General features: G+C 35.1%; 1 pseudogene; it reads right to left on the bottom strand.

Moving 5' to 3' along the window:
* The window catches only part of LOC116756343, a 183,740-nt pseudogene extending 162,591 nt beyond the window's left edge, over positions 1 to 21,149 (bottom strand).
* Positions 21,150 to 21,793: the final 644 nt, after the last annotated feature.

Here is a 21,793-nt window from a genome sequence, read left to right as displayed (position 1 = left end):
AAGATCCAATGCAGCCAAAAATAAATGAATTTATATTTTAAAAAAAGAAATGAAGACAGCCTACGAGAACTCTGGGACAAATTAAATTCACCAACATTCGCATGATAGGGGTCCCAGAAGAAGAGAGAGAGAAAGGACCCGAGAAAATATTTGAAGAGACTATAGTTGAAAACTTCCCTCACGTGGGATAGGAAATAGCTACCCAAATCCAGGAAGTGCAGAGAGTCCCAGGCAGGATAAAACCAAGAAGAAACACACCAAGACACACAGTAATCAAACTGACAAGAATTAAAGACAAAGAAAAATTATTAAAAGAAACAAGGGAAAATAACATACAAGGGAACTCCCATAAGGTTAACAGCTGATTTCTCAACAGAAACTCTACAAGCCAGAAGGGAGTGGCACGATATATTTAAAATGATAAAAGGGAAGAACCTGCAACTTAGATTACTCTACCCAGCAAGGAGCTCATTCAGATTCAATGGAGAAATCAAAAACTTTACAGAGAAGCAAAAGCTAACAGAATTCAACACTACCACGCCAGCTCTACAACAAATGCTAAAGGAACTTCTCTAAGCGGGAAACACAAGAGATGAAAAGGACCTACAAAAACATCACCAAAACAATTCAGAAAACGGTAATAGGAACATACATATTGATAATTAACTTAAATGTGAATGGATTAAATGCTCCAACCAGAAGACAAAGGCTCACTGAATAGGTACAAAAACAAGACCCATATATATGCTGTCTACAAGAGACCCACTTCAGACCTAGGGACACATACAGACTGAAAGTGAGGGGATGGAAAAAGATATTCCATGCAAATGGAAATCACAAGAGAGATGGAGTAATCAAGAATAGGGCTTCCCTGGTGGCACAGTGGTTGAGAGTCCGCTTGCCAGTGCAGGGGATGTGGGTTTGTGCCCCGGTCTGGGAGGATCCCACGTGCCGCGCAGCGGCTGGGCCTACGGGTCATGGCCGCTGGGCCTGCACGTCCGGAGCCTCTGCTCCACAGCAGGAGAGGCCACAGCAGTGAGAGGTTGCATACAGCAAAAAAAGTATCAAGAATGTTACAAGAGACAAGGAATGACACCAAATAATGACCAAGGGATGAATCCAAGAAGAAGATATAACAATTATAAATATTTATGTACCCAACATAGGAGCACCTCAATACATAAGGCAACTGCTAACAGCTCTAAAAGAGGAAATCGACAGTAACACAATGATAATGGGGGACAGTAACACCTCACTTACACCAATGGACAGATCATCCAGACAGAAAATTAATAAGGAAACACAAGTTTTAAATGACACAATAGACCAGATAGATTTAATTGATATTTATAGGACATTCCATCTGAAAACCGCAGATTACACTTTCTTCTCAAGTACACATGGAACATTCTCCAGGATAGATCACATCTTGGGTCACAAATCAAGTCCTGGTAATTTTAAGAAAACTGAAATCATATCAAGCATCTTTTCTGACCACAACACTATGAGATTAGAAATCAGTTACAGGGGATAAAAAGTAAAAAATACAAACACATGGAGGCTAAACCATACGTTACTAAATAAGCAAGAGATCACTGAAGAAATCAAAGAGGAAATCGAAAAATACCTACAGACAAATGACAATGAAAACACAAGATCCAAAACCTATGGGATGCAGTAAAAGCAGTTCTAAGAGGGACATTTATAGCAATACAATCCTACCTCAAGAAACAAGAAAAATCTCAAGTAAGCCATCTAACCTTACACCTAAAGGAACAAGAGAAAGAAGAAGAAACAAAACCTTATGTTAGTAGAAGGAAAGAAATCATAAAGATCAGATCAGAAATAAATGATATAGAAACAAAGAAAACAATAGCAAAGATCAATAAAACTAAAAGCTGGTTCTTTGAGAAGATAAACAAAATTGATAAACCTTTAGCCAGACTCACCATGTAAAGGAGGGAGAGGACTCAAATCAATAAAATTAGAAACGAAAAGGGAGAAGTTACAATGGACACTGCAGAAAAACAAAGCATCCTAAGAAACTACTACAAGCAACTCTATGCCAATAAAGTGGACAACCTAGAAGAAATGAATAAATTCTTAGAAAGGTATAACCTTCCAAGACTGAACCAGGCAGGAAGCAATAGAAAATATGACCAGACCATTCACAAGTAATGAAATTGAAACTGGATTAAAAATCTTCCAACAAACAAAAGTCCAGGACCACACGGCTGCACAGGTGAATTCTATCAAACATTTAGAGATGAGCTAACACCCATCCTTCTCAAACTCTTCCCAAAAATTGCAGAGGGAGGAACACTCCCAAACTCATTCTTTGAGGCCACCATCACCCTGATACCAAAACAAGACAAAGATAGTACAAAAAAAGAAAATTACAGGCCAATATCACTGATGAATATAGATGTAAAAATCCTCAACAAAATACTAGCATCAGAATCCAACAACACATTAAAAGGATCATACAACATAATCTAATGGGATTTATCCCAGGGATGCAAGGCTTCTTCAATAAAAAATAATAATAAAAAAAAATAAAATATACAAAGAACTCATACAATACAACATCACAAAAATAAATATCTCGATAGAAAAAGGGGCAGAATACCTGAATAGACATGTTTCCAAAGAAAACATAAAGATGGCCAAAGGACACAGGAAAAGATGGTCAACATCACTAATCATGAGGAAAATGCAAACGCAAACCACAAGGAAATATCATCTCACACCCTTCAGAATGGGGGTGAACTAGAATAACAAATGTTATTTTGTTATTTAAAAGAACTAGAATTTCTTTAAATTCTAGTAAATAAATATTATTTATTTGTTATTTAAAAGAACTAAAATAACAAATGTTGGTGAGTATTTGGAGAAAAGGGAAACACTGTGCACAGTTGGTAGAAATGTAAACTGATGCAGCCACTATGAAAAACAATATGAAGATTCCTCAAAAAAATTAAAAATAGAACTACCATATCATCCAGCAATTTCACTTCTGGGTATTTTTCCAAAGAAAACAAAAAGTCTAATTAGAAAAGATATATGCACATATTTTCAATCTTTAAAAAGTTTTCATGTAAAACTTTTGTTTCAGAAGCAATCTGTATTTGTCATTCTGTAAATATTGTTATTTAAAAACAAAACTGCATTTTTTACAACAGCCAAGACATGGAAAAAATCTAAGTATCTATCAATAGATAAATGGATAAAGAAAATGTGATATACACACACACACACACACACACACACACACACACACAATGGAATATTATCCAGTGATAAAAAAGGAGATCCTGCTGTTTGCAACAACGTGGATATAACTTGAAAGCATTATGCTAAGTGAAATAAGTCAGTGAGAGGACAAATACTGTATGATCTCACTTACATGTGGAGTCTAACAAAACAAAACAACAACAAAGCTAAACTCACAGGTAGAACAGATTGGTAGTTGCCAGAGGCAGGGGATTGGGAGTGGGTGAAATGGGTGAAGGGGGTCAAACCTCCAGTTATAAAATAAATTAAGTCCTGGAGATATAATATACAGCATGGTTACTTATAATAATTATGTATGCTATAGTTGAAAGTTGCTAACAGAGTAGACCTTAAAAGTTCTCATAACAAGGAAACAAGTTATAACTACTTGTGACGATATGTTGACTAGTCTTATTGTGGTGATTATTTTGTGTTTTTTATATATATATATATATATATATATATATAATCATTATATTGTACACCTGAAACTAATATTATAATACTATATATCAGTTATATCTTAATAAACTGAATAAACAAATACTATTATATCACTATATGGTCTCTAGAAAAAAAATATATGAGCCTTATCTTCAACAATACTAATTTTACTTTACTCACAGTACTTGACATCTTCCAATATAGTTAACATATTTTGATTAGTCTTATTGTTTTTCCTTTTTTCTGTTATTTTTAGTAGAATGTAAACTGTATGAGAGTGTGCCTCTTTGTCTATTCACTGCCATATCGTCACCACTGAGAAAAGTGCCCATAAATATGTGTGAAGTAAATAAAAAGCCCAATTTTTTTTAACTAAATTAGGTTATAGTTTTTAAAAATTCACGGTATCATAGTTAACTTATTGTTCTTTTCTTTTTTCCAAAAGTCCTTATAATTTGAACCTTCTTCTCAAGGTAATCATTTCTCCAATGAGAAAATAATAACTAAGAGTGGATTTTCTGTGTGTGTTTTTAATTGAGTTCTCCTAGAGATATAAAGCTTACCCCAAGTGAAATGTTTTAATTCAATTAAATTAATAAAAGAATTTGGGAAGGTGAGATTTTACTGATGTTCTATAAGTCATGGATGGGAGATGGTTAATTATTTAAGCCATTCATAAGGTCAGGCACTGAGCACCTCTAACATTTTAATTACCTTGTTAATATTTTCCACATTTTTAAAAGGAATCCCCTTTTTTATACATCTTCAGTTTTTTTCCTCTTAATTCTTGGGCAAATTTAATGCCATCATATTAGAAAGTTCTCTTTAAAATAAACACAATTCAAATGTCAAAAGAAAGCTTTCTGCTGTTTTTAAATTGTTAAATTTTTGTGTAATGAGAAGGCTGTACAAAGAATAGCTTCTTATATAATAATTTGTATATTCAGCATCTCTGTAGAAGCAAGAAAACCAAACAAAAACCAGACAACTAAAAGGAAAAGAGGAACTTCCCTGGTGGTCCAGTGGCTAAGACTCTACACTCCCAATGCAGGGGGCCCAGGTTCGATCCCTGGTCAGGGAACTAGATCCCACATGCCACATCTAAGAGTTTACATGCTGCAACTAAGAGTTCACATGTCACAACTAAGAGTTCGCATGCCACAACTAAAAGATCCCGCATGCCGCAACAAAGATCCCACGTGCTACAACTAAGACCGAGGCAGCCAAACAAATAAATAAATTTTTCTTTTTTTTAAAGGAAAAGAAACAATATGAGCCAATAACAAATGATAATTTGACTTTCATTAAAATTTAGTTTCAAGAAACCTTCCACTTTCATTTCTGCTTTATATAATGAGTGGTATGCCAAATTCAATTAAATCATGACATTAATTTGTGGAGTTGGACAAATTCAACTAGAAAATTTTACAATTCCTCAAACACATAATAAATAAACCACTCAACATTGTAGAGAAAGTTGTCATATATTTACTATATTTGTTACTGTCTGAAATAAATTAACTTTTTATATCTTACAAAGTAATTATCTAGACAGAAAAATATTCAATAGTGATTTTTCTTTCTAAAATTTTCAATAACTTGAGAAGGACCAGAATTCATGACACAAAAATACTAAATGAATCATACATTAATATTAATGCAGTCCTCTGGGAAGGGATGGAGTTAATAAAAGGCTCGCAAAACTTTTCTCCTAGCTTAATTTCAAATAAAAAAGTATTTAGAAGACTGTTTCTGTAATGCATACAAAATAGAAATGAAAAGACGAATTTTGTATTTTGTCTTTTTTCTCACAAGTCAGGTGTTCATTTTTGCTGAAAAAAACAATCACTTGGGGGAAATTAATTTTATCGTTTTAATTCAGTGAATTGTGAATTCTACACTTCCTTGATTTCATCCAATAAGAAATTAGAAAGATGACCTGCACCACAAATTTTATTGAACTTAAGAAAAAGATAAGATTTGAACTAATTCAGAGATCATATCTACCCATATCCCACTGGATTAAGAAGGAAATGAAATGTGGATTCATGGTCTTTTAAATCACTAATATGAAACATTAGCAGAACTAACTTTAAATCCATAACCAGGATTGTGTTAAATGGGTGATATATTTCCATCCCAAAACATTCATCCAATAGCATATTAACCAAATCAAATTTGTTTGAAATGCATATTTTATATCTAGGATTTAGAATACTTATGCAGAACCAGCCAGATGAAAGGTGGTAACCAGAAAAAGAAAAGGAGATTAAGTGAAGACAAGACAATCATCTAATCCAGCAAATTATTTTTATAGAGGAGCAAAGCAAGACCTGGAGATTAAATGGTTCATACTTATCTTCATTAGACCCAATCTAGGACTCTGAATTCTCAATAAAGTCTTGAATTTTTAAAAAAAATTCTAATACACGAAATAAGAATTTAACACAAATATCTGAGATATAAGTGCTTAAAACTATATTATCTCTTCCCAGTGGTGTGCAGAAGCCCCCTTGTCTTGCCTTACAGGAGCTGATTTTAAAATTTTCAGAAATCTTGCAAGAGAGTTTTTAAATACAGCCATTGTTTAAAATTAAATTATCTAAATTTACAATTAAGTGGTATTAAAATAAAAATAATAATTACTTAAAACTCATCACTCCCTAATTATTTTATTACTCTTTTGCTATCATCTATGGTCTTGACATTATTATATCTTTTAAATCTTGTGGTGGAACGATTGTATAATGGTGTGCTATGGCGCATCTCTTTCAACTCTGTATTCATTGGCATCATGTTGGTAGCTGAAAATCGGCCATGATGAGAGGATTTTTTCATGGAAATAAAAAGATACTCTAAATCAGGGCTTGATTTATTATCTTATTGATTGTCTAGACTTAAAAAAATGATTGAGAAAATGTTAATATTATAGGTTAAACTTAAAAGTGTGCCATCTCTATGGTTGTTGCATTATGAATTACACAAAAAATTGAGGAAATATCCTTCCATATTTCAAGAATTCTTGACAGATTCAGCAAATAAATGGCTCATTTCATTAACAAACAAGGAAAGTTCTGACACGCATCTTCATCATCTCACTTTCATCTATCTATCACCCTCCTTAAAATGAGAATCAAGCAACCAATCTTCATACAAAACAAACTTCAAAGACCCTAAAATCATTCTAATTTTATAAGACGTATTATTTTTGTTTCGTTTTGTTTTGTTTGTTTTGTTTCATTTCCTTTAGTAAAGACACACACAAAAAAGAGCCTGTATCTCTATTACTCTGTGTCCTCTAGGTTACAGCCCTTCACTGATCTTCTGGGTGTTTGCCTTATTTCCCCTATCATCTTCCTTTCACTTCTCTTTCCACTGCTTCAGATTTTTTCCTCATTATCACCATAATTTACTGTCAAAACCATGGATATAATTGTGTAAATCCTCCCATCTCCCCTTGAGAGATGTCCCTTATTAAGATGTCCTTATTGACTTAATAAAGATGTCCCTTATTAAGTCAAAAAAAGGAAATAAAACTAACAAAAAGCAACTCTAACAATTTAACATGACATACTACACTGGGGTTGGCAAACTTTTCCTGTAAGAACATTGTAGGTTCTACAAGCCATACACTTTAATGTCACAACGACTCTACTCTGTTGATGTAATATGAAAGCAGTCATAGACAACACATAGAAGTATGAGTGTGGCTGTGTTAAAATCCAATTTTATTTATGAAAACAAGCCGTGGGCCAGATTTGCCCTAGAGTCATAATCCGTTGTCCCCAGCACTAGACCTTTGTTACCTGGTCCCAACATATTAAACAGATTTATCTCCTATCAATTCTATCTGAGCATCCTAAGTACAAGAAATAATCAAATGCCAGTTAGCTCCTAAATCTATCACATACTTTTCCATTTTATTGCTCTATGCTATTTCCTTTGTTTTATTCATCTCTGCACCTGCACCCATTCTTCTCAAGGATAAGAGAAGGAAAACTGCATGAAAGTGCTGTATATGTTTCTGCCTTGAAATCTTACTTAACAGCTGAATCAGTTTTTAGGGAAAGTAATTAAGGAAGAGAAATAAGTAGGAGTCGCGGGAAAATAATAACATATGTTTGGAATATGTTAATTCTTTTAGAAATCTTTTAATCAGGTTTAGATGTCCAGAAGAAGTTAGATGACTCAGAAATCAAAGGAACTATCTTCAGTATTATCATAATGTAAATGCTAAAAAGCCATAGGATACTCCACCATGTAAAGAACTTAGAAGTTATCAGTTCTATTTTTACTACAAGAAAAGCTGGACAAACTGAAAATTAACTACCATTCTTGGACACATCAGGTTTCTGAGGTCACAAGGCTAACAACCACCCCAATATCTGGAGACACAGGTTTTCAATGGGCTGAATTGTGTTCCCCACCCCCACAAAATATGTGTTGAAGTCTTAACTCCCAGTACCTCATAATGTGGTCTTATTTGAAAATAGAAAGTTTACAGAGTTAATCAAGTTAAAATAAAATCATTAGAGTGGACCCTAATCCAAGAAAGTAATGTAGAGTGATAAAGTGAGACATTGAAAGCTAGAATAATATTTAAAAGAATCTGAAAAATGAATTATTGGTTAAAATCATGACTGACAAAACACACCATCTAAATAAAATTCATTCCTATTCTAAGAAAGCAAGTCAATCCTAAAGATCTAGAGAAACCTCTGAACAATCTAAAGTGTTTCACCTAGTTTTTGAGTTGCAGTTTAAAGTAATTTTAAAAAGATTTATAGAAAATATTTGGTTATTACTGAGTAAGAAATCAGAATTTAAAGTCCCTGTGTATTATTCCAATTGCTTCAGATTTCTCACTGAAACTAATCTTTGTGTTATGTTCTAAAGTCATACTGCTATCTTGGTCCTGGAGGATAATGTATTTGTGAGAGTGACAGCTTACAGAAGTGGTACACTAAAGCAAGGTTGAATTTTTGGAAATTTGAGTTGTAGATGATTTTATATATATTATTGCTTAGTTGGAGAGTTGCAGTTTACTCATATCCCAGAATATTGACAACTGTATAGAGGCATTATTAAATGTTATCCAACTGAAGAATATCATATGTAGATTCATGTATTTGTCTTTGGAAAATAAAGAATTGTCATATGATATATAACGGTTAGAAAAATATAAATATTTTAACAATCAATTTGACTTTAATCCAGCTAATAACAGGGATTTTAAGGAAAACAACTAACTAAAAATTACATGTTCCCTTGAGAAATGAATCAAAGGAGGGAAAAGAAGTAACAGAATTTATCACACAGTAGGGACTCAGTAAATTTTTCTGACTGGTGTGAAAATATGATAAAAGGACTTACTTGATATATACTATTGATACAACTGAAATGAAGTAATAAATAATTTAAACCAGGTATTTTTATGTAGTACGGATTATGAGCCAAATGGACTGGGATCAGTTCAAGAAAACCTAACATTTTTGTGCCAGGTGAAATGCACTGGGCCTTGAAGCATTCTGGCGAATATCAGATTGAAAATGAATCATCCATTTTCAGGTGCAGTGGGTCTAGATTTGGTCAACCTATCATAATAAAGGACCTTCAGCCAGAGGAACTCTCAAAGAGTGGTTCAAGATCTTCAAGGTTTATGAATGGTTCCACAGATGCATCATAAGTTTGTGACGTGATACATTATGTGTATCATACTAGGAAAAAAAAAAAAAAGAAGATACATCTTGAACATTGGGTTACCAGAGGGAAGGATGGGGGGTGGGAGGAATAGACTGGCAGTTTAGGATTGACACGTACACTCTGCTATATTTAAAATAGATAACTAAGAAGGACATACTGTACAGCACAGCGAACTCTGCTCAATACTCTGTAATAGCCCAAATCAGAAAAGAATTTGAAAAAGAATAGATTCATGTATATGTATAACTGAATCACTTTGCTGTATACCTGAAACTAACACAACATTGTAAATCAACTACATCTCAATATAAAATAAAACAAACAACAAAAAACTTAGTATAGGGCTTCCCTGGTGGCACAGTAGTTGAGAATCTGCCTGCCAATGCAGGTGACACGGGTTCGAGCCCTGGTCTGGGAAGATCCCACATGCCGCGGAGCAACTGGGCCCATAAGCCACAACTACTGAGCCTGAGCGTCTAGAGCCTGTGCTCCGCAACAAGAGAGGCCACGACAGTGAGAGGCCCGCGCACCGCGATAAAGAATGGCTCCCGCTTGCCGCAACTAGAGAAAGCCCTCGCACAGAAACAAAGACCCAACACAGCCAAAAAAATAAAATAAATAATAATTAAAAAAACAAAAACAAAAACAGTATAAAAAAATGAGGTACATCTCATTAAAAGTAACTAGACACTTGGAACCTTCTTAAATACTTTGAGAGTTTTAAGTAAAAGAGACCACCACTGCTCTAGGACATTTCTGGATTTTTGGGCATCGTTGTCTGAACATCTTTTTCTAGCAGAAAACAAAAGGAGTAAAAATTATGTTGTTTTTTTTAATCACATGAGTGAAATCCAAGCAAAAAAGAAAATCTATCTGTAAGGAGCTATGAATATGTAAGTGGCAATGAATAATACTGAATTCTTACACTTCAGGGCTATAAACCCATAAGAGGTAGCTTAGATCTCAAGATTACAGTGGGTGCTATGTTCATACGGTAAGATGTTAGAATAAGTTGATTTAATCACATCTGTTTAATGTAATTTGAAAACCTTTTTGAAACAATTTCAAAAATAAGTACTAATGTCAGGGTTTGAAGTTGAATTGGGACAACCTTGCACAGCTGTACTGATAAGATTAGTGCTAACACCAGCCTGCTCAAAATTTATACACATACCCAGGCTTTTATGAAAATTAATTTCTGAAGTTGCTGTGTTTATCAACTTTCTGGCCCAAGGTCAACTGAGGACCCAACTTAGTTCTTAAAGCATGAAGTGCTAATTATGTTTTTTCCCCAACTTTAATAAAGGTGAAAAATATTGGCAGTTACTAACAGTTTTATAAAATTTGATCTGTCTTTATGAAGATTTACATATTTTGGAGTATTCGGCTAAAACTTGACACTGTTAAATTTTTATACTCCTATTGTGAGTTTGAAGGCATGATACTTAGGGAAAACTTTTGAATAAAATTGTGTATTACTATAAATGATGCTAGGGTAAATAAGCTGCATGATTTTAACAACTGTTTATAATTATCTCCTACTTTAATGAATGCAATTCTAATAGTGTCATTAATTATACAATAAGTAAAAATATTGATGCTACCATAAAAGTGCAGTTTCAGATTTTCATGTTTTAACTACTTGCAGACCAATAGTTGGAGGTGACACAGAGAAAGCATTTCTGCTCTGCTCTCTCTATTAGTTTCCTAGGGCTACCATAACAAAGTACCACAAACTGGGTGGCTGAAACAACAGAACTGTATCTCCCGGTTCTGGAGGCTAGCAGTCTGAAATCAAGATGTCAGCAGGACCATGTTCTCTCTGAAACCTGTAGGACAATCCTGCCTTGCTTCTTTCTAGCTTCTGGTGGTTTACCTGCAGTCTTTAGCATTTCTTGGATTACTGAAGCATCACTCCAGTTCACTCTTTTCTCATGGTTTGTTCCCTGTTTCTCTGTTTTCACATGGTACTCTGTTGAGAATAGCAAGTCATGTCAAATTAAGGTCCCACCCCACTCCATCCCACCTATAACTTCATCTTACCTACACCTGCAACAATCCTATTTCCAAATAAGGTTACATTCTGAGGTGCTGGGGGCTAGTGCTTCAATATAAATTTTGGGGGGGTACACAATTCAACCCGTAACATCCTCCCCTTGTAACAAGAGGAAAGAAATAAAAAGAGATACAGACAGAAAGAGTGAGAAAGGGAAGGAGAAAGGTAGGGAGAAGAAAGGAAAAGAGACCTTCACAATTCAAACCACAAGTGATACATTTTAGTCATCATATAGAGTGATATCTGGTCTGAGTCCAGGGAGGATAGATGGATGATGGATAGGTAAGTAGATAGATAGATAGATAGATAGATAGATAGATGATAGATAGATAGATAGGCAGATAGAGAGACCTACATTAGGAAAACCAGAATTCCCTTATTTTGAAAGATATTCCTTGGGTAAATGAGAAGGACACAATCTGAGTATCACTAAGCCCATCTTTATACTAAAGATGAGCTGATCAACTGAATAAAAATCATTGTAAATATGCTGTCTGGCAGCAACCAGTCAGGAGAAATGCAAGGCAAGGTAAAAGAAATGAAAAGAATAATCACCAAACAACCATGGAAATATTTCACCACACATTGGATTTTACTGCTAGTTGGGCCGACCTCCTGCTCATAATTTAAGAGGAGAAAACAGATCAGTGAAAGAAGACATGACTCCAGCCCAAAAGGCACTGTGTATATAATAATAATGTTTTCTGAAACACTGTATGAAAAAAGCAATAAAGGTTCCTCCCCTGAGCCACACTCTGACCCCACAGAAATTTTTATAACTGGACTGATTTAAGACAACTTCTGTAAAAAAATCAGTACTTATAAAAAGATGATTTTGTGTGATAGTACAAAATTAGTTGAAGAAAACTTAATATCATCAATCATTGCTTCATGACAATAAAAAGGACCATGTGCTTCTTTATGGGTCCAATGAAATTAAAGAAACCTGATCTTTTTAAATAAAATATTGAAGATGAGGTAGGGTAGATATTGAGATAACAAAAGCACAGTATGATAGATACTCTACATGCCAAGCAATAATCTAAATTTATTGTTCAACCCTATGATGTAGTTAAATCTGAATCCACAGGTGAGAAAACCAATAAACAGAGAATGTAAATAACTTGTCCAGGTCAAACATCCAGCAAGTAGGAGATCTAGGATTCAAACTTGGGCAGTCTAAATAAGGTGGATGTGAAATGTTAATGTAATTTGCATTTCCTGATTCCTCATGAGGTTGAGAATTTTCATTAAGTTTATTGGCCTGACAGGTTTCCTTTTCTGTAAAATGCCTGTTCATGTACTTTGTCCATTGTTTTGATTGGGTTGATTGCTTTACATCAATTAATTTTTCTAACTATGTTCTAAGTACTCACTGTTTTGTTAGTTAAATATGTTGCACACATCTCCCAGTCTGTAGCTTGCCTTTTCATTTTGGTTGAAGAGAGGATTTGTTTGTTTTTGTGTTAATGTAGTAAAATGTATTTGTTTTTTCCAAAACAAAAAACAAAAAAAAACTTGGGCAATCTAGCTCCACAGTCCATCGTCTGTACCATCGTGTCATACTGTCTTTATTGATACCAAAATCAACTTCACCTCATTCAAGAAAGAAATGGAATGCAAAAAATAAAGTTAATAAAGAACTAAACATTACTTTAAAAGCAGAATTATTTTCTTCATCTAATTAACCAAAATTGGCCTCTCCATACCTTCCTGAACCGATCACTGGTGAGAAGGATAAATTAATCATCTTTGGTGGAAAGAATATTTTAAGAGTGTAGGCCACAATATTTCCTAGTAATTCCTTTTTTAATATATACTCCATTTCAAATTGGAGCAGTAAATAGTTAACATTAAAGGAGCTTAAATTTGTAGAGCAACATATACAGCAGCCTAAGAGGGAACACGAAGGCAGAATACAGAGGATCACCAAGAGAGCTATAACATTAGATAAAGGTCAAGGAGAGCCACAGCTCCCCAGGAGGATTCTTCTATGTATATATTCCTAATTCGACAGTGACCAAATATCTCTCCATTAATTATTTTTATCATCTTTTAAAAATCCAAATTTGAAGGAGCAAATTGAGATACAAATAGACAATAGAGTGGGTGGAATGTAACCTGACTTCCACAAGTAATAATTTATCAGTGGTCAGAGTGGGAAGAAAATAAATTTGGGGCACTCTGGACAGCATGTTGTCTTAACTGAGTTCTATGTTTGTATGTGTTGCAGATGTTAAAATGATACTAAAATATAGAGAATAAAATGTAGCATTCGTGGAGAAATATTTCTAAAACAATGTAGAATCATTACTCCTTATTTTGGAAAATACAAACATTTCAATGTTTCCTTCTACTGTTCCCTTTACTTACTCTTTTTTTTAATTAAAGTATAATTGATTTGCAATATATTAGTTTCAGTTTACAGCACAGTGATTCGATATTTCTATACAATATGAAATGATGATCACAATAAACTTAGTTACCATCTGTCACCACACAAAGTTATTACTATATTATTGGCTATATTCCCCATGCTGTACGTTACATCCTGTGACATTTATTTTATAACTGGAAGTTTGTACCTCTTAATCCCGTTCACCTATTTCACCGATTTCACCCACCCCCTCCCCTAGGAACCACCAGTTTCTTCTCTATATCTACGAGTCTAATTCTGTTATGTTTGTTTGTTTTGTTTTTTTAGATTCCACATATAAGTGAAATCATATGGTATTTGTCTATCTCTGATTTATTTCACATAGCATAATGGCCTCAAGGTCCACCCATGTTGTTGCAAAGGGAAAGATTTCATTCTTTTTTGGCTGAGTTATATTCAGTTGTGTGTGTGTGTGTGTGTGTGTACCATATCTTCTTTATCCATTCATCTATCAATCTACACTTCGGTTGCTTCTGTATCTTGGCTATTGTAAATAATGAGGAAATGAACATAAGGGTACAAATATCTTTCTGAATTACCGTTTTCATTTGCTTTGAATAAATAACCAGAAGTGGAATTGCTGGATCTCATGGTAGTTCTATTTTTAATTTTTTGAGAAACCTTTTTACTGCTTTCCATAGTGGCTGCACCAATTTACATTCCTACCAACAGTGCATGAGGGTTCCCTTTTCTCCACATCCCTGCCAACACTTGTTATTTCTTGTCCTTTTGATGATAGCCATTCTGACAGATGTGAGGTGATATCTCAGTGTGGTTTTGATTTGCATTTTCCTGATGATTAGTGTTGCTGAGCATGTTTTAATGTGCCTGTTGGCCATCTATATCTTCCTTGGAAAAATATCTGTGCAGGTCTTTGGCATACTTTTATTCAGATTGTTTGTGTTTTTTGATATTGAACTGTGTGGGTTCTTTATATAATTCAGATATTAACCCTTTATTGGATATATCATTTGCAAATAACTTCTCCCATTCAGTAGACTGTCTTTTTGTTTTGTGGAGAGTTTATTTCACTGTGCAAAAGCTTTTAAGTTTGATGTTGTCCTATTTGTTTATTTTTGCTTTTGTTGCCCTTTCCTTAGGAGACACATCCAAAAAAAAATATCGCTAAGATGGATGTCAAAGAGCATATTGCCTACGTCTTCTTCTAGTAATTTTATGGTTTCAGGTCTTACAAATGTAAGACCTTACAAATGTAAGTCTTTCATCCATTTTGAGTTTATTTTTGTATATAATATGAGAAAGTGGTCCAGTTTCCCTCTTACGTATTCTTATCTAAGCTTCTGAATATGAACCAAACTGCATTGATACAGATTTTTTGTTATAAAATTATTTGATAAAGCATAACTAGAATGAACTAATTTACATTAGTATTTATCATATGTCAATTATCAACCTATTTTTAACATATTATCTACACATGAATATGCTGCTAAGACCTTTATAAAAGAGTTACATTATTTTGTACCCAATTACTTCTCTCAGACACTGGGCTCTGTGTGTGTTCCCAGACTCTTTACAGACAGTGAATCTGTCCAAATGCACATAGGAAGATGTCTATAGCATGTAAAACATAAAAATATATTGACTATAATTGTATAAAAATGACAAGTAATACATTCAAAGGTACACAATTTTTCATAGAGGACAGTCCATAAATATTATATACATTTATTGAATGGGCAATTACTTGAAAGAAGTAAGGAAATCCTGTTATCAGTCAGTTCAGGAGACAGAATTAACATTAGTAACTGAAGAGAAAATCTCACATAGAGAATAGTTAACTAGGTAAAAAGTTGTTAACAAGGTAGCATAAAAAGCAAGAATTAAAATTAAAATACCACACATTAAAATACCACAGAGGTAGAGATTTATGAACACAGTTACCAGGAATGTAGCTACCAAACCTAGGAATATGTATTTGTTTTCCATCACTGTATAACAAACTACCACTAATTTAGTGGCTTAAAACCACACACTTTCATTATTTCATGATTTCTGTCAGTCAGGAGTTAAGACATGACTTGTCTAAGTCCTCTGCTCAGGTCTCACAAAATTGCAATCAAGGTGTTGGGAGGATGGCCTTCCCAACTGGAACTCTTCAAGTACTTTCAGATGGTTGACAGAGTTAGTTTCTCGCAGCTGTACGACTGAGGGCCTTGGGTCATAGAGGCCACCCCTCTCCATAGGAATTTTGCTACATGGTTGTTTGCTTCTTCTAGACTAGCAGGAGAGCAACTTTTAAGCACGTTCACCTGAATAAGAGCTACCCAGGAGATTTTCCTTTTGATTAACTGAAAATAAACTGATTTTGGACCTTAGAAACTTAGAAGCTTGGAGGAGTGGTTCCATGGAGATGAAACTCAGACCCTAAAGTGGGACTGCCAGCTGCCTGGTTCTGGTATCTCAGAAAGAAACATGATGAGGCTTTTCTGCAAGTTTTGGAAAATCTGTAAACAAAATTCAGCTGCTGCTTGGGGAAGCAGCTAACTCTGGTGCGGGTGAAGAAAAATTTTGAGGTAACACATAAAGGAGAAATAGGTAGCCCAAAGGAAGCAAAGAGAAAGGAATACATGCCTTCTTCTTCCTCCAGACTTGGCAGAGCCTATGGAGCCAGGTGGTATAGTATAGAATGCCTCACATGACAAAGTTTAGAAGGATGGAATTGGAGCTGAGAGATGACAGCTTATTAACTGACAGTCTACTCTTTTTGGCTTCTCTGCACCCATAGATCTCCTTCTACACATATTTGAACTTCCATAAAACACCAAAAACAACTCTTGTTTCTACTTAGCAAGATGCAGCTGATCTTCTTCATGCAAATAAGGACATTCATATTCTCTCCTTAAAATAAGGGTTTCTGGTAACTATATTCAAATCTTGCAATAAACCATAATGGAAAAGAATATGAAAAAGAATATATATATATACATATATATATAAATGAATCACTTTGCTGTACACCAGAAACTAACACAACAATGTAAATCAACTATAGTTCAATTTAAAAAAATGAGGGATGGAAACTTCCAACACTTACTGGATCCATCTCTGGAAGACAGTCATATTGTTCACTTCTAGTTTATATTAACTACTCCTCACATTCAGTTGCAGTCCAAAGAGAATATCCTGTTACCTGAAGATTAAATTGTATTGTTAACCTTCAACAAAATATATTAAGGGGAAAATGGAAAAAGAAGAAAGAAAACTAATATAATATACACAATATACATATACGCATACATACACACACACATACGTACACACGAAGCAAGAAATAAATTATATATAGCTATAGCTGTCCTCAATTCTGTAGCTGGTTGTGCAGCCATAGTTAATAACTTCCTTTTTCATTGTCCATTCCATATTTTCTTTGTCTTCAGGCAGGACTTCAGCTTTTCAAAATTCTTTATTTGATGAATTGGGAATTATTAATGTATTACCTCTCAGATAATCCATTCATCCATCTTTGCCCTGATTTGTTATACTGGAGCTGGACCCTGTAAACATTTCTTCCTTGTCAGTTGGCACAGTGTTAAGCTCATAAGCTTAATCTGTAGTGGGTGCAAGAGGAACACTGCAGGGTGAAGGGCTTTCTCTTCCTAGTTCCAGACACTCTCTCTTGCTTGCTCCTGTGACTCATGGCATCCAGGGTCTTTTGAAACATCCTATGATTCTCTCCTCCCAGCAAGTGTCTGTGGAGACTCTGAAAGTGGTTCCTCAGTGAGTCCTGCTGGTATTCTCGATGGCTTCCTGTTAAGTTGTATAGGCACAATAATGGGATACTTTTCTCTGGAGTTTTGGCAGGACCTCTGAGGCAGCTTCCCAACAAAGTCTCAGGAAAATTCTAGTGGCTAGTTTCTAGTAAATTCTCTCTCCACCCCAACAGGAAGTTTCCCCTTTGCCAAGCTCAGCGTACATGATCTCAATGAATTTATCCATCGTCCACTAGATCACAGCCACACTTTTTCTAATGAGGTCTGAATCTTAGACTTAGCAGGGCTCTCTTGCAAATATGTTTCTTCCTTTGGTACTCTGCCTGTCTTTGAGGTAGTGGCTGCTCACTATATCTGTGATTTCTGCATTCTTTGGCGTTCTCTTAGCCCCTTAGCAGTTAATCCCTATTGGGGATTACTAGTTAATATATTCTTTATGTTAATTTTTTCCTATTCAAATTCCTGTGTTATTCCTGTTTACTGACTATGACTAATACAGAACTAGCATCAGGAATCGTCTAAGAAAACGTGCACAGAGGTGAGATTCTGAGATTGGTTTGGTTGTGTCATTAGTCTTGAGTGCAATGCTGAGCTCTTTGTAAATGGAAAATGAGATGAGAATAATCCTTGGCATGCCATGGCATCACAATTAATCAATCTATTATCTGTGTTTGATTTTGATGAATTGCCTACTGAAGCAACTACCTTGGGATCCAAAGCAACAGCTGCACTTGACTGCTATGGCAGGAAGGTGACAACAGGTCTGGGGTGTGAATGGAATCTCCTGAGTGAACTGGGCTCTTAGGGAAAAAAAAAAATGACAAGCTCAGGTAATTTAATGCTCAGCTCTAGATGTGATCTGAGAACCAGGGAGTTTCTGTGACTACCTTAAAAGAATCTCTTATTTATTTATTTTTGAAGTCACAGGGCTGATGTTAAAATGAAATGCAAAATTAAATTGAGTGGGTTGAAGTCAGAGTTTCATCATGTTTCTTATGTGAAAGATACGGCAATAAGTGGAAAAAAAAGAGATTCAAAAACTTTAAAGGGAGACATCTGTTTGGACCCGTATGAAACTAAAAATCTTGAACCCCAAGTCACTCTGAGCTTTCATTGTTAATGAAAATGTGTTGTCCTCCTAAGTCTACAAATATTAACCTACCTTTCTTGAAACCCTTGTGGTATCATAATTTAGGGTAGATGCCTTGCAAGAGTAAGCCATTCTCCTCTAGAACCAAAACAACTAACTCTTGTTGCCACTAGACCCTTAACTAAAGTCTCAGACTGTTCCTGAGGGTCAGGCATATACCATGACCTGGAAGGAAATAGCTTACACATTAAAAAGCATTATAAAATATGTATATATGCATGTGTGTATATGTATGTATTCATATATACATATATGTGTGTATATTTATATTCATTACCCAATGAAAGAATATAAGATGTACATATCAACAGAAACACTGGGAATGTATAGGAGAGTGGATTCTGAGAGTGTCAGTGCAAAGAGATAGGGTATATAATATTAGATGAACCCAAATGTATTAATTAGGGTGCATTTACTAAAGACTACTGGTTTAATGTGTTAGTTTGGACATATGGAATTGCCTTTAACAAGTCACTTGGTTTGATGACTGAAACTTGAACTCAATAGAGACCAATGTTTAATGAAGTTATGTCAGAACTTCCCCAGCATGATATGGAGGAAGGAATCCAAATGCATCAAAAGTATGGACAGTTGGAATGGATTCCTCACATGCAATCTACACATCTATTCACAAACTACATCCTCCTAGAAGATCTACAGACATTCCCTGCATTAAGGTGCTGAGAAGTACATTGTTGAGGGAATTCCTGCATCCTTGAAACAGTCTATGGTTTCTCTCCTTTATAGGCTAGACATAACTGTAGGGGATGCTATTCTTGAGATGGGTTCTTTGATGTCAGTGAGGATGATGGAATCCTGCTATGAACATTGGGGTACATGTATCTTTTTGAATTAAAGTTTTCTCCAAATACATGCCCAGGAGTGGTATTGTAGGATCATATGGTAACTCTATTTTTAGTTTTTTAAGGAACCTCCATACTGTTCTCCATAGTGGTGAACCAATTTACATGCACCAACAGTGTAGCAGGGTTCCTTTTTCTCCACACCCTCTCCAGCATTTATTATTTGTAGACTTTCTAATGATGGTCATTCTGACTCGTGTGAGTTGATACTTCATTGTAGTTTTGATTTGCATTTCTCTAATAATTAGCGATACTGAGCACCTTTTCATGTGCCTGTTGTCCATCTGTGTTCCTGATTTTTGTTGATATAAATTAGAAAAATCTTACAATTCTTTTGATGTATAAGTGATTTTTTACCAAATCAGACTCTGTAATTATCGCCCCTAGAGCATGGGGAATTCTCACCATAGTTTCTGGTCTATTGCAAACAAAAGGTGACTGGATGTGTCTGGAAGATAATGGACATCTCCTTTCAAGTCAGCTTTCTCAGGTGAGGTAATTACAAGCACAGAAGGGTTAGTCTTCTCAAAAACAGGATGACAGACTGCTTGGATTTCATGATTAATAGTGTGTATGAGTCCAACCAGATATCCCCAAGCCTTGTTTCAGGCTTCCACTCCTTCTACTCAATGCTTTAACCTTCTCACATGAGAGACTTGGTGAGGCTATGAAAACTTACATTATAATTATGTAACCTGTAAAATTTAATTCTGTATTTGATTTTCAGCAGTATTGACCTTACAGCTACAGGAAATAAACCATTTTTAATGGCTGCCTTAGACATTTTCTTATTATTTGACTATCACAGAGATAAGAATTTAAAGACGTGAGCTTGTCATCTTCTTCCTATAAGCACTACACTGTACTCAGAAGAATCCATTCAACACAACAGTACTGTATTTGTAACTGTAATTAGCATCATAATAGTAAACTGTAGCAGCGACTTGGCTCTCAAAACATTTACTTCAGTAGACATTTTTTCAGAATCGACCACAGGTAATAATATGATTAATTATGATGCCAATAAATAACATGGATTGCTAGCACCCCATATTCCATTGTTGAAGACATCAGTACATCCAGGTTCAAGGACATGGGAAAATTAATAATATCAAAATCCCATCTTTGAGAGTCTATTTCCTAGAACTCCTTCTAATATCAATTTCGGTATCATTCAAGGACCGATCAGGAGACATAAGACACTCCTCTTGAACAGAGCAGATTTTATATGAGAAATTGTTAACTACGTATAAAATTGTTAACTAAATAACTGTAAAGCCCATAAGTGAACATTAAGGTTCAGAGATGTAGTAATCATTTCTATCAAGCAGCTGTCATTTCTAGGACTAGAACAAATATGAGAGAATGGAATCACTGAAAATTAGAAACATGCAAGGAAGGGAGGCTCTTCAGACCTGAAATTTAACCTTTGAGGAGGATGTTCTGGTTGACTGTTACTGATGTGTCTTGGATCACAGAGCAAGGGCATTATCGTGCTGGAACCCAGGCCATTCTCTGTGATGGGGATGGGGAGTGATGGCCAGCTTGTTCTGGAATCTCAGGAGGGGACAGGTGTTGCAGAGAGATGATCTGAAAGTGATGGAATAACTGAAAGTTGAATTCCACTGCTTTTCCAGGAAGAAACTGCCTCTGCTGGGCTAAGAAGTACTAGTGAGGTGACACCCACAGGAACATCAAGTACATAGGCAGACCACAAGAAGCAAATGGAAAGTCCCTTCTTCTTCCCTCAGTTTAGCAGTCTCTCCCTAATGCCCTGTTGGCAAAAACTGATAGGGAGACCCCTGGCAAAGCAGAAATGCGCTTTCTGGATTCCCAGACAAAGCATTACAAAGCAGAGTATGGTTTGGTGAATTTGGAGCTGAAAGGCAATCATGGAATACCCAAACAGAAGCCTTACACAGAATCTGTTGCAGCTCTGTTTCAGATCCGGTATCTCATTCTTGTGGATCTCACAGGAAGTAAGATTTCTGTGCTTGCAGTCTGGGCGTTAGAGTTGTGTCCATGTGTGTGCTCTTAATTAGAATGCATAAGAAAGAGTATATTTATGTTTTAATTATAGATCTTGGCTTGCAGGCAAACAAAAATGATTCTGGACAACTCAAGCAAAAAGAA

This window comes from Phocoena sinus, chromosome 7 (assembly GCF_008692025.1).
Source record: "Phocoena sinus isolate mPhoSin1 chromosome 7, mPhoSin1.pri, whole genome shotgun sequence".
Taxonomy (NCBI): Eukaryota; Metazoa; Chordata; class Mammalia; order Artiodactyla; family Phocoenidae; genus Phocoena; species Phocoena sinus.
The sequence above is the reverse complement of the archived record's forward strand: the minus strand, read 5'-3'. Positions and strand labels throughout refer to the sequence as shown.